Genomic DNA, 11,313 nt, shown 5'->3' on the forward strand with positions numbered 1-11,313 from the left:
TAAAATCCCATCTATTTGAGCATATAATTTTCCCGGAGTCAGAATCTATTAGTAAAATCTCAGCCCGTGTGACAAGATAACAGAATCCTCAAATTAAATAGGGTTTCCACAATTACAGCTTCCCCCTTTCTTTCCCAGTATTAACACCATAAACGCTTCTGTCAGATGAGATAAGATCTGAATGCTATCCTGACAAGGCAAATGTTATCAGAGATCAGTTAATTACACACTGGATTTCAACAGAGGCAAATAAACCCCCTGTGGGTTTGTATGAGAACTGCCTTCCCACCAGCTCCTCCCCAGGCCACCAGGAATGCTTTACTCATCAATTCCCCACCACAACAGGACATGGGATTCACGCTTTCTGCCTGCTTTTCCACCTTTCCTGGTCTGCCCCACAGCAGGTCATGGGCTCTGAAGGTGCAGCAGTTGGTTCAAGAGTTGCCTGGAGGAAAGGTCATGGAATCACAGAATGGTTGGGTTGGAAGGGACCTTAAAGATCAGCCAGTTCCAGCCCCTGCTGTGGGCAGAAGACAGAACAGGTTGCTTTGGTTGGACAGGAGGTCCTGTGGCTCTGCAAAGAGGGATGAGAGCACAAAGAGCAAAGTGAACCCACTGATGGTTCGATCCCAAGATGGGACCTGGTGCACTGTCTGAGCTGGGCTCCGTGATGCCAAGACCCAAAACAAACACTCATTTTTTGCTTTCTGAATTTCACGTGCCTTGCCTAAGATTGCCATCCCATGGCATGATGATCAGAGAGAGAGGCTCCTCTGGGGGCTGATTCACCCCATCCCACATCAGCGACGACTTGCTCTTGATGGTGCCTCTCCCTGTGATGCTGGTGGGAAAGATCCTGCTCTTTTTGGGCTGTGTTTGGGTGGAAATCCATCTGATCCGACCACAGCACGAAGTGAGAAGCTGCCAAGGCGAGGACACCTCGAGCCCAGCTCTGCTGTGTAGCCTGGATTTGCCAAGGGCTTCAGCAATGCTTAACTCAGCCTCATATACAAATGCAACGTCTTCTCAGCACGCTGAATTTCATTCTGAGTTTACCTTGGTGTACTCCAGTAACTTTATAAACTTTATAAATCTGGTATAAACTTTATAGACGGCATAAACTTCAGGCACAGCCACTGCTTTCTCCTAAACTCTACAGGATCTGCACCACTTCTTCTGAATTGAATTTCTCCCTCTTCACAACATCTCACTCCACGTTTTCCTCCAGCCCAGGACGTGCCTCTCAGCCTGCCTTCAGGGAGGTGTAGGGAACCTGCTTTGGCAGGGGGGTTGGACTCGATGATCTCTGGAGGTCCCTTCCAACCCCTACAATTCTGTGATTCTGTGTGATTCTGTGATTCAGGGAGGAAGACCAATTATTCCTGCTTTTTAAAACCACTTCCTAACGAACTCATATTTTCTTCCATCCTGCAGCTGGCTCTCAGATTGCATGAGATTGTTTTCTCCCCTTTCTTAGTATTTGCAAATAAGTTATTTACAGTTGACTTTGGGTGGCAGCCTGTGTTCCGTGGGGGTGTTTCTGAGGATGCTGTGTGTTAACACAGTCCTGTGATGCTACAGTGCTGCAGGAAGATGGGACACTGCCACTGCAGCCCCAGAAACTGAGGGGGTCACCGCAAAGCTGTCAGCCACAGCTTGTTACCTGAGCGACGGGCAGGAACAAGGACCGAAATCAGAGAGCTGCACAGAAAATCTCACTGCGTTAAGAACTCTGCTCTGTCCTGCATGCTAACTGCTGTCAATTACTTATTTTTCACACCCTGAGCGTTGCCATCAGCTGACGGTACGCCTCAAAATCTTGTCGCGCTTTGTTGTTTTCCTCCTTGTTGTTCAAGTCACGCCTGCCTCTATCAGCCCCGTCCTTTTTCCTCTTCTGTTCCTTTCTGTCCTGCAAACGTATGCAGGGTGTTCCTGCGAATGGCAGGGTTTACTCAACCGCTGATAACTCCAATCTAGTCTAACAAAGAAGTAAATGCACAATGACATCTCTTGTGCAAAGAGCTGTCATAAAGTGCGGCTGGCAATCCAAGTGGTATAAATGCTCTTTCGATTAAGTGCCTCATTGAGGTGAGCTGATGATGCTCCATTAGGCTGAGGTGATAGACTTCTAGTTCTCGACACAATAGGTGGGGAGAGGGATCCAGCCTCGTGCAGGCAGCACGGCTCTCGCTGTTCTTTTTGCTCCAGGTTGATCTCACCTATCCCAGCTTTGCTCCTGAGCTGCAGTCCCCTTCCCTCACAGCGTGTTCCCCTTTGGATTAGGCTTGCTGAAGTGCACTGGTCCTCGAGCAGCTATTGGAGTGCTGGGGATTTGCATCGAGCCTGTTGATGCGTATTTTTTGCATGACAATAAATGAAGTTCCACGCCCCACCTACACATCATAAATAACACCAATGTTTTCAGCTTGTTGCAGGAATAGCTCAGGAGAAGCCTCCAGCTTCCCCTTAAGGGCTGGGTGTCCCAGTGGTTAAGCTTTGTCCCAAGGAGGTCCTGCAGCTCTGCACTAGGATTATCTTACGTACAACCAAGCCCAACCCAAGCCAAGCAAGAAATTAAAATTCTTACTGTTTACAGGGGAGCCAACTGCACGAGAGTGAGTGAAGGATGGCTGTGCCCTCAGTATTAATTGCTTCAGTTTTACTTGCAGTTGGTGACAGTTATTGTCATGCCTGCTGGGACACGGGAGGAGCTCCATCCATCACCGGCCCGATGGCGGTGTGCTGGGAAAGGCACTGCTGCTGATAGCTCTCTTCCACTCCTTGCACAGAACACTTTCTCTCCCTTATTAAACAGAGGGAAATGGAAGAACAAAATTGGAATATGTAAAATGCTTGTTACTTGCATTTTCCAGCTGGCTGACATTTCCTGATAGGCTGCTTATGGGGCATCCGTTATTGTTATTCACTGCAGCACTTCAAATAGCTATTATTATTTTTGTTACTTCCCTGTTGAACACAAAGGCATCAACTTTCCCTCTCACCTTGATAAAATAGGATGCAATTGCTTTCATGGTTAACAAGTCCCAAGCAAGTGCCACGGGCTCACCCCACCTGACAGTTTCTTGGCTGGTGGCTCCAAGGGATACGTGCAAAACCATCACTTCTGCTTCAGAGCGATGAAATTTACACCGAGGCATTAGAGGCAGCCATAAAAAAAAGCAGCACTTAATTGCAAAGAAAAACACAGGGATGAGAACGTAAAACAGATTTAGGTTTTATTTGCTTGTAGAAAGCAAAAGAGGTGGGTGACCATCATTATTTGGCTGTGGAATAACTCAGAGATCCATTCCCTGAGAACCCTGCCCAGAATTTGCACCAAGCCCTCTAAGTACGTGCTCAAACAGGACTTCCATCATGTCAAACTTGTCAAAAGCGGGTAATGCAGATGAAACACTTAAAAAGAATCTCATTTTCAGGACAAGCTGATCACTCTTTCCTTGAAAATAAAGCCCTTGTAAAAGATCTTAATTTAAGCAGCCAAAGATTAAGCTGCCCAGAATGATTGCCTGCATTTGCCTGTGAATTTGCTGGCGTTTAGCACGCAGCACAAGGCTGCTAATGCAGTGTCACTGTGCTCCTAAGATCCACTGGGCTGAAAAGTAGTGGGAGGGGGTGGCAAAAATGAGACCACAGGGAAGACTGATGGATGGTGAGGGCTGAATCCCAAGGTTGGACCCAATGCTTCTGGTGAAGTCAAGGAGTAAGCATCACCCATCCCAGTTTGAAGATCACCATACAACTAGAGGAAATAAAGCAGGGTGGAATGAACCCTAGAATCACAGGATCCTTAAGACTGGAAATACCTCTGAGATCACCAAGTCCAAACACCCACCCACCCCCACCGTGATCTTATGGACTGCTCTCTGCCTGTACAGGAGGAGCACAGGCTGAATGGGGCTTTGAGCAGCATGGTCTACACAGAGGTAGCCCTGCTTATAGCAGGGGAGTTGGAGCTAAATGATCATAAAGGTCCTTCCAAACCAAGCCATTCTATGACTCCATGACTTCGTTCTGCTCTCAGAGGTACCAGGCTCCCCGTGTGATCAAGCTTAGGGTGCAAACTGAGGTTCAACTGTTTTGGACAGCAGAGGTGGAGCTGGCCCAGCTGCAAGGGGACATTGGTTAGAAGGCTACAATGCCACTGCAGCTGAGAGCTGGGGGCAAGCTTGTATAAAAGCAGCAAACAAAAGAGATAAAAGGAGTAATCAGAGGAAGAAATCAAGCAAACAGAGCCCATTTCCTTGAGATATTTGAGTTCCAGGTCAACTCTGGTATCAGCATGCAGCAAAAAGCCTTATTTTATATATACATACATACACATACATACACACACACACATATATATATACATACATGTATATATGTATGTATTTGGCTTAAAAAGAAACACCCTCTTGTTTGACAGCTTCTGCCCAGATTTTTACGCCATTTTCTTTTCTTTTCCCCCGTAGTTATTGACTTTTTTTTTCTTGTATCTCAACAAATACCATTTGCTTCTGAAATTGGAGCCTTGAGGCACAACCTCAGCACCAAAACCTTTGTCAGAGTGGATCAGGGCTGCCCCCAGGCTGCAGCCTCCCCGCTTCGATCAGCCTGGTGCATCCCAAGCTCTGCACCGTGTCCTCGCCAGCGAGGGATGCTTTGTGCCACTGATGTGTAAGAGGTAGCACTGAACATGTTGCTAGCTGTCCCCAGAGGATAACTTTTCATTATTGATGTGGAAAGTGGAAAATAAAATAGACTATTACACATTTTTATCTTCAGGGAACTTTTTTTTTTTTTCCACTCCCCCCACCCCCATCTCCTCCCCTTCAGATACGAAGGCATTTCAATTCAGAGAATCATTCTGGCTACAATGAAGAGAAGTCAATTTAGAGAGCAGCAGGCACAGGTGACTTGCAACATGTCTCTGCCATGCATGCCTTTATTATTCCCTGCCAATCCTTGAGACAGGACGTCTTGTACCTGGAGTGCCACAGCTGTGCTGCTCTTTGCAGTCATTAAACTCGACTTTGAAGTTGTAAGAAATATCTGATTCCTCTAGTTCAAACAGGCCTGGAGAAATGCCACGTAAAGGGAATGAAACAGCATTCCTTGGGTTGAACCACCAGCCGAAGAAAGATCAAAGGACAGCGGGGAAGAAAGTGTAAAACCTGTGTTTATCAGTGTTCCAGCTGCTGTGTCATGTGAGGAGATGCATCCTCCAATGCCTGCAGATGGCACAGCCCATGGGCAGCTGGGCACAGCTGGTTGGCAGCAGTGTGCGTGTTTGCCAGCTCACCAGCCAAGTGGAAAATGGGCATTTGTAGGTACAAGCCCTTTGATTTTCCACTGGGAAAAGAACACAGGCAGTCAGGGATGGGAGAGTAAATCAGAGCTCACTGATACAGATAAAAGAAAGCTTCCAGATCGATATTTAAGAGTAAGCTAGCAAAGGAAAACTCTGCTCTGTCTCCATCCATCAGCACTGCACGTGGCTGCTTATCTCGTGCATCTGCTATCTCCTCCCAGGCTTCTCACTTCCCACATCTACAGCACCATCTATAGCCCTCTCACCACGTCTGTGTGTTCGAGTCTCACTTCTACAAGGAAGGAATCAGGGATTTGGGCATCCGGCAGTGAGACCACTTCTCATTGCACATGTACAAATGCAATTAGGATAACTGTATTACCCTAATGATAATGAAATCATCTCCGTAGCTGGCAGAGCTTACTGCAATCCACTGGGGAAAACTGGGTGCTGGGTTATGAGTGAGATGATGCAAGAGGTTCCCTCAGCTTTGCCTGGATGCTGGTGCATCTGAGGCAGACAGCACCTGATTGCACACATTGGAGCATCTGACTGCACAGCATTCATCCCCATAGGCTGCAGACAGGCAAGGACTCCAGCTTCCTTGTACATACTGTAATACTGAGAACGATATTTATTTGTTAAAAATGCATTTATATGTGGTTGGATGGGTGTGAAATTCATCCAACGAACTTCAGAAATTCACCACAGGGCTGTCAGAGCAGCACTTCCACAGGGTGGATCAGCTCAGCAGCTGCGAGTGCCCAACCCAAACCAGATGGCATTGGGGGTGATGGGTTCACATGTGACCCAACATCTACCTTAAAAATACCTGGAGATGAACACCTTTGACGACCACTGAAATAAGGATTAGAGGTATTCCTTTGGGTCTGAGAGGCTTAACTGATGTGACATTGTTCCATCCCTGGAGATACTCTAGGCCAGGCTGGATGGGGCACTAAGAGCCCATCCAGTCCAACCATCCTGTGATTCCATGACACTGGGGCAGACTGAGCAGACAGCTGGGTGCTGCAGGCTCCTTGCAGACAGTACACCCCTCTCTGCCCAGGTTGAACGAGCTGCTCTCTGAAAGTACATCCTCATACTATTGAGTATTAGGCCATGGCTCAATTTAGAGGCCTGACTTTGAGGCGGGAAGTCTTCGACAAGAAGAACAACCTATGCATACTTTTCTATTTGCTAGAGGTCAGTCCTGGTGCTCTCATAATCTCAGTGGCCCCTTCCTACAAGAACTTTGGGCCCTATCCTGAAGCAACAGCAAAGCAAAGCTACGTGATGGTGGTGGTAGAAGGTTCATTTGTGCAGAAGTGTATGTTGTGCATTGGTACAGAACTGGGACATCAGTCAGGCAAGCTTTCCCAGGCAGCAAACTTCCACATTTATGTGCAAATGAGGAGACAGTCACACTGAACGAGAGGGAGAGGATGTTAATGAATCTTCTTCTAGGCTTTAAGGAAAACATATTGCCCAATGCTGTGGAAAATTAAAATTTGTTTCTAATATGTATGGTAAATTTAATGCTAAAGACCAAAGATAAATGGGAAGAGAGCTTAATCCGAGCTGACCCCATTTTTGCTGGAATGTCATTTGCTATGGTTTTTGCTCCCTCTTAGAAAGCAAGAGACACACTAATTAGTTCTTGCACTCTGCATATAAATTATTGCTCCCAAACATTTAAAGTAGAATGTAAAGGAAGCTGAGAAAGGCACAGAGGGAGCTGTCCTGTAACCAGTGTGGGTTTGCATGTAATCATAAACTGAAGGGCTGGTGCTGGATGGAAGCCTCATGGCTTGTTGAAGTCACTACTGACAGTTGCAATAGAATAAATGAAATCAAATTCACTTGGGATGGAGAGATCTACTTAACTGAAAAGGATCTGAACTACACAGGGCTTCCCTGGTCTTCAGGTTCCTGGAGTTGGACTCAACTCTCTGCTTCCTAAAGCTTTTCCGAAACAAAGCTCTATTATATGAGAATGGAGCATCTGAATAGACAGCTTGCAAGAACTCCCTCACAGAGCTCAAGATGAAAACAGCCTCTTTCTGGCCTTTGTACTTCATGGAAAAGATTCAGGAATAACATGGTGTGACACAATGCAAAGCTATGACAGCACAGCAGTAAGACCCCTGGCTACAGCAAGTGAATATTTACTCAAATACAACAGCTGTGGGCACAGAAATAAAAGGAAGAAGCTGCTTACCTTCAGAAAGCCTCAGGTATGCAGGGATCTCCAGCAAGATACACCTCCCTCCCCTGCCAACCCTTAAATGAAGGCTGGGAAGGGGAGCAGCCTGTCTCTATCCCTTCTGGTCATTCAGCTGCATTGCCCACACCTGAGCCCTGGGCTGGCCCTGCCTTCCCACCAGGTGCTCCATCACTGCTTCAAGCCGTGACTCAGCATTTCCACAACACATGGATGAGTTAAGTTCCTTAAAAAAATCACAGTTGGAGCTTTTTCTTTCTTAACTACTTCCCAGTGGTGCTCCTGAAAGCGTTTCCTGAACGTGGGGTTTTCAGACCTTCAAAGAGCCACGGAATGGTTCCCCAAAGCACAGAACTTGCAGAGCTCAGTAAAACACAGAGTGCAGCCACAGCCTAACTCTGAATGGCATCCCCAGTCCCGACACGTTCTGCTGGCAGTGAGCCTGCCTTCAGCTGGGGAGCACACCACAACCTCAGCAGCAGCAGCTGATCAAAGTTTAGAGTTCAGGTGGAAGGTCTGACAGCTTGGTGCAGGACCCTTGGTGCCCTGATGTTAGAATTTCATGAGTGTGTACTGTGACAGCTTATAATCAACCTGTCCGATTTTAAACTCGTCAGGAGCTAAGCTACAGGTTTTTAATTTATTTTCTTTTTAATCATTTACTTCGAGTAGCGAATGTACCCTGCTATAAACAGCCTCCAGGCAACCAGGGAAGTTCCTCATGCAGTCAGCCCATGAGTGATGGGTGGGAATGCTTGTGTAGGAGAACAAAGTTTAAGTGGCTCATTGGTAACCCCAAGAGGTGCAGGCAGAGGACAGCTTGCTTTCTGAGCTGTGTGAGCTGAGGGTGTCACCTGGCTTAGCAGCAACTCCTGGCCCCTGATTACATGGCAAAAGGGAGAGGAAACCTTGAGCACCCCAAATCTGTAAGTGAGGCATCTTGGTTAGAAGAAATTTTAGGACTAATTAGAATTGCTTTCTCTCCTCCATAGCACTTTTTGGTAGCGACCATGCTTTGAGAAGACTTTTCAGGCCATGCTCATGGTGTTCCTCCATAGTCTTCCTACACGCTTTTTCAGTAGCTGTGCGTGCTTGCGTGACTCTTCCTCCCTGCAAAGAAACCCAGGTTCAATTCAACAGTGCTTTGGTGCAACTTGTCCTCGTGGAGATGGAGACCCTTCACCTGCTGGGCTGAGAGCAGAGCAGAGGGGCTGGGGGATGATGGAAGCAGCCAAGCCCACGACTGCATCGCACAGAGCTGCTGGGTGGCACAGGGAGCAGTGCCAGCTCCCCGGGATGCGGATGTGCAAGCGATGATCTGGAACTGTCTCTTGTCATTAGAGTCCTTTGCATTCCAAACCCAACCTGACAGAAACGTTTTGTTCTGAGGGTTGAGGAGACAATGGGAGAGGACATCTCGGGGCTCGGCGTGTCCGTCCCCATCGCTGGCACGGATTGAGCTCTGTGCAAATGGAAGTGAATAATTCAGCATCTCCACCTTTTTGGAAGATGTTTGCTGGCTGCGGGAGGCGGAGGCACACAGGATGTGTTGGGACATCGCTTCAAACCACGCGGAGAGCTCAGGAAACCAGCAAGACCCTACGGTTTTATACCAGTATAATTACCTCTTCTGGGCACGCAGGGTATTTTTAGCCTACTTGCCTGAGGAAATTAAGCTCATATGATCATGCAATGAATGTGTGTGTGTTTCTGCATGTTTATTCTGACCTTAACAATTCTTGAACCCATTGGCGCTTTCAAGTAGGTTTGATAGGGGAGGAAAGCAGTCTTGGATACAACTAAGTTTTGATACGTACTGTGAAAACAGTGGCCAGGTGGAGGAGAGACTGGAAATGTTCCCCATCAGCATTTCTGGGCTGAATGACAGGCTGCAGCTCGGGCTTCTGCCTTATCAGCCATCAAAGACTCCACACTGGGGCAGAGGATTTAGAAAAACCCATTTGAGCTTCAGGAAAAGATTTGATTGGAGCTCTCAACCAAGCATGAAATGCAGATCTTAAAGAAAGCAGGCTTTGTTATTTCGTGTTCTGATGGGACTGCATATTAACTGCTTATTAGTTGTACCAGCACAAAGGCGAGCGTGGATTACATTAGCAGGTATAAAGTCGTTGCTGGTAACACAGAGTGCTGCTCTTCCCCATATAAGTGCATTTCTGTCATTTCTGCACTCAGGGAGTTAATGCTGCTTCCACTCTGGGGCATAAATAGGGCTTAAAAGCCCCGAGTATCTCACACAGAGACTTCAGCTGGGGTGAACCACAACAGCTGTCAGATTTGGTTCTTTGCAGTACTCACACTGACACAGATTAGGACTGGGGAAGAGTTCTCGTGGCAGAACTCTGTAAATCCTCTGCACTGCTCTACTGGGGGACTGTAGGAGCCAGGCTGCTGCCTGCAGCTGGGAAGGGGCTCATCCTGCTCAGCCCAGGGCCAGACCCACCGCCCCTGCTTCCCATGCCATGATACAGAACATGTTGTTCAAAGGTGCATGGAGCACTCACACAATGTAGTCTCCATTCTGTCCAGCATAATTCACATCAGGGTTTAAGGCCGTTTTGTACATTCTTTAGAAATTCCAGCCTTTGGTTAATTTAGATTCATTTTCCAGAGACTCCCTGAGTGGACAAGACTGCAGAAAAGCCTGGCAGCAGCCACAGTTTGGCAAGTGGGACTCACGGGGACAAATTGCTTTATTGGCCAAGGGAGATTTTGTTCATCCTCCTTTGTGTCACGGAGCGTGCTGCCAGCTTTGTGCTGGGCAAGGGCCCATGCAGCTGCACGCCATCCCTTCCAGCCACCCCCCCCTTCACATCCAGACCCAATTAAAGCATCAGCCCCAGCTTGAGATATGGACTGTATGGCTGCTCACCTCCCAGAACAGCTGGGCTACAGGAAACGATGCTGCGTTCTCAACAAGGCAAAGCCAATCTGCTCAGCAAAGCCACCAGTGCCCCGAAAGGGAAAAAGCTGCCATCAAACCCACTGCCTGTGTCTTGCCAGAGGGATGTCACAGGGAGATGCTGCAGGCTTGCAGCCCAGGGACAACAGCAGCTCCAAAGAAAGGAGCCCCTCCACAGGGTTCCTTTTCCCCAGGCTCACCTCTCCCAGGTCTGCAGGATGATCAGTGATAGCTTCCCAGCTCTGCTGTTAATTAACAGCCCTGCAAGGCTCTGTAAGTCTGTGTTAGGACAGCACTGCACACCCTAGAAAAAAAGCCTCAGAGCCCATAAATGCATCTCTTCCCATTAGCTTGCCAGCTTAGAGCAGCTGGAATTAAACTGATGCCAACACAACAACTCTGAGATCATTAAAGCTTTCCTGGACAAAAGGACCGTACCTCAAGGGCCTGCTTGCCATAAACGAGCTGGGTGAAAACAGCAGGAAATACTGAGGTATGATATCCTTGTGAAGAAAGCCCTGCTCCACTGAAATGTGCTGTGGGGAACAGGGCAGATGGCTGAGCTCATCCTCTGTGGGGCTGTGAGCTAACACAGCCTGGCTTTGAGGCTGCCATGTGCAGAGATGGGTTCCATGCTGACAGCTTCCATTGGCTTCTAGAGAAAAAAAAAACACAGCTTCTATAGGTGCAAAGGACTCTGGAACACTACAGCATCCTGAGTTAGCTGGGGCTTGTGCTGAGATGGTCCCACAGCAAGAGAGAAGTCAGCAGGAGAAGGGAGCAGAAGCCAGGGATGATGGCTGGCTTCTACCAGAGCTCCCAGGTGATCAGTTGGACACCGGTAGCATTGCTTTCCAA

General features: G+C 47.8%; 1 long non-coding RNA gene across 1 annotated transcript; it reads right to left on the reverse strand.

Moving 5' to 3' along the window:
* Positions 1 to 421: 421 nt before the first annotated feature.
* LOC149915129 (uncharacterized) lies at positions 422 to 7,557 on the reverse strand. The gene is made up of 3 exons (XR_016459744.1): positions 7,533 to 7,557; positions 2,588 to 2,803; positions 422 to 2,393 (listed from the first exon to the last, which is right to left on the reverse strand). It is a non-coding gene; the product is annotated as an uncharacterized LOC149915129 (long non-coding RNA).
* Between the last annotated feature and the right edge of the window lie 3,756 nt (positions 7,558 to 11,313).

The sequence above is a fragment of the Phasianus colchicus genome, chromosome 24, assembly GCF_987193195.1.
Source record: "Phasianus colchicus chromosome 24, bPhaCol1.hap1.1, whole genome shotgun sequence".
NCBI classification, from domain to species: Eukaryota; Metazoa; Chordata; class Aves; order Galliformes; family Phasianidae; genus Phasianus; species Phasianus colchicus.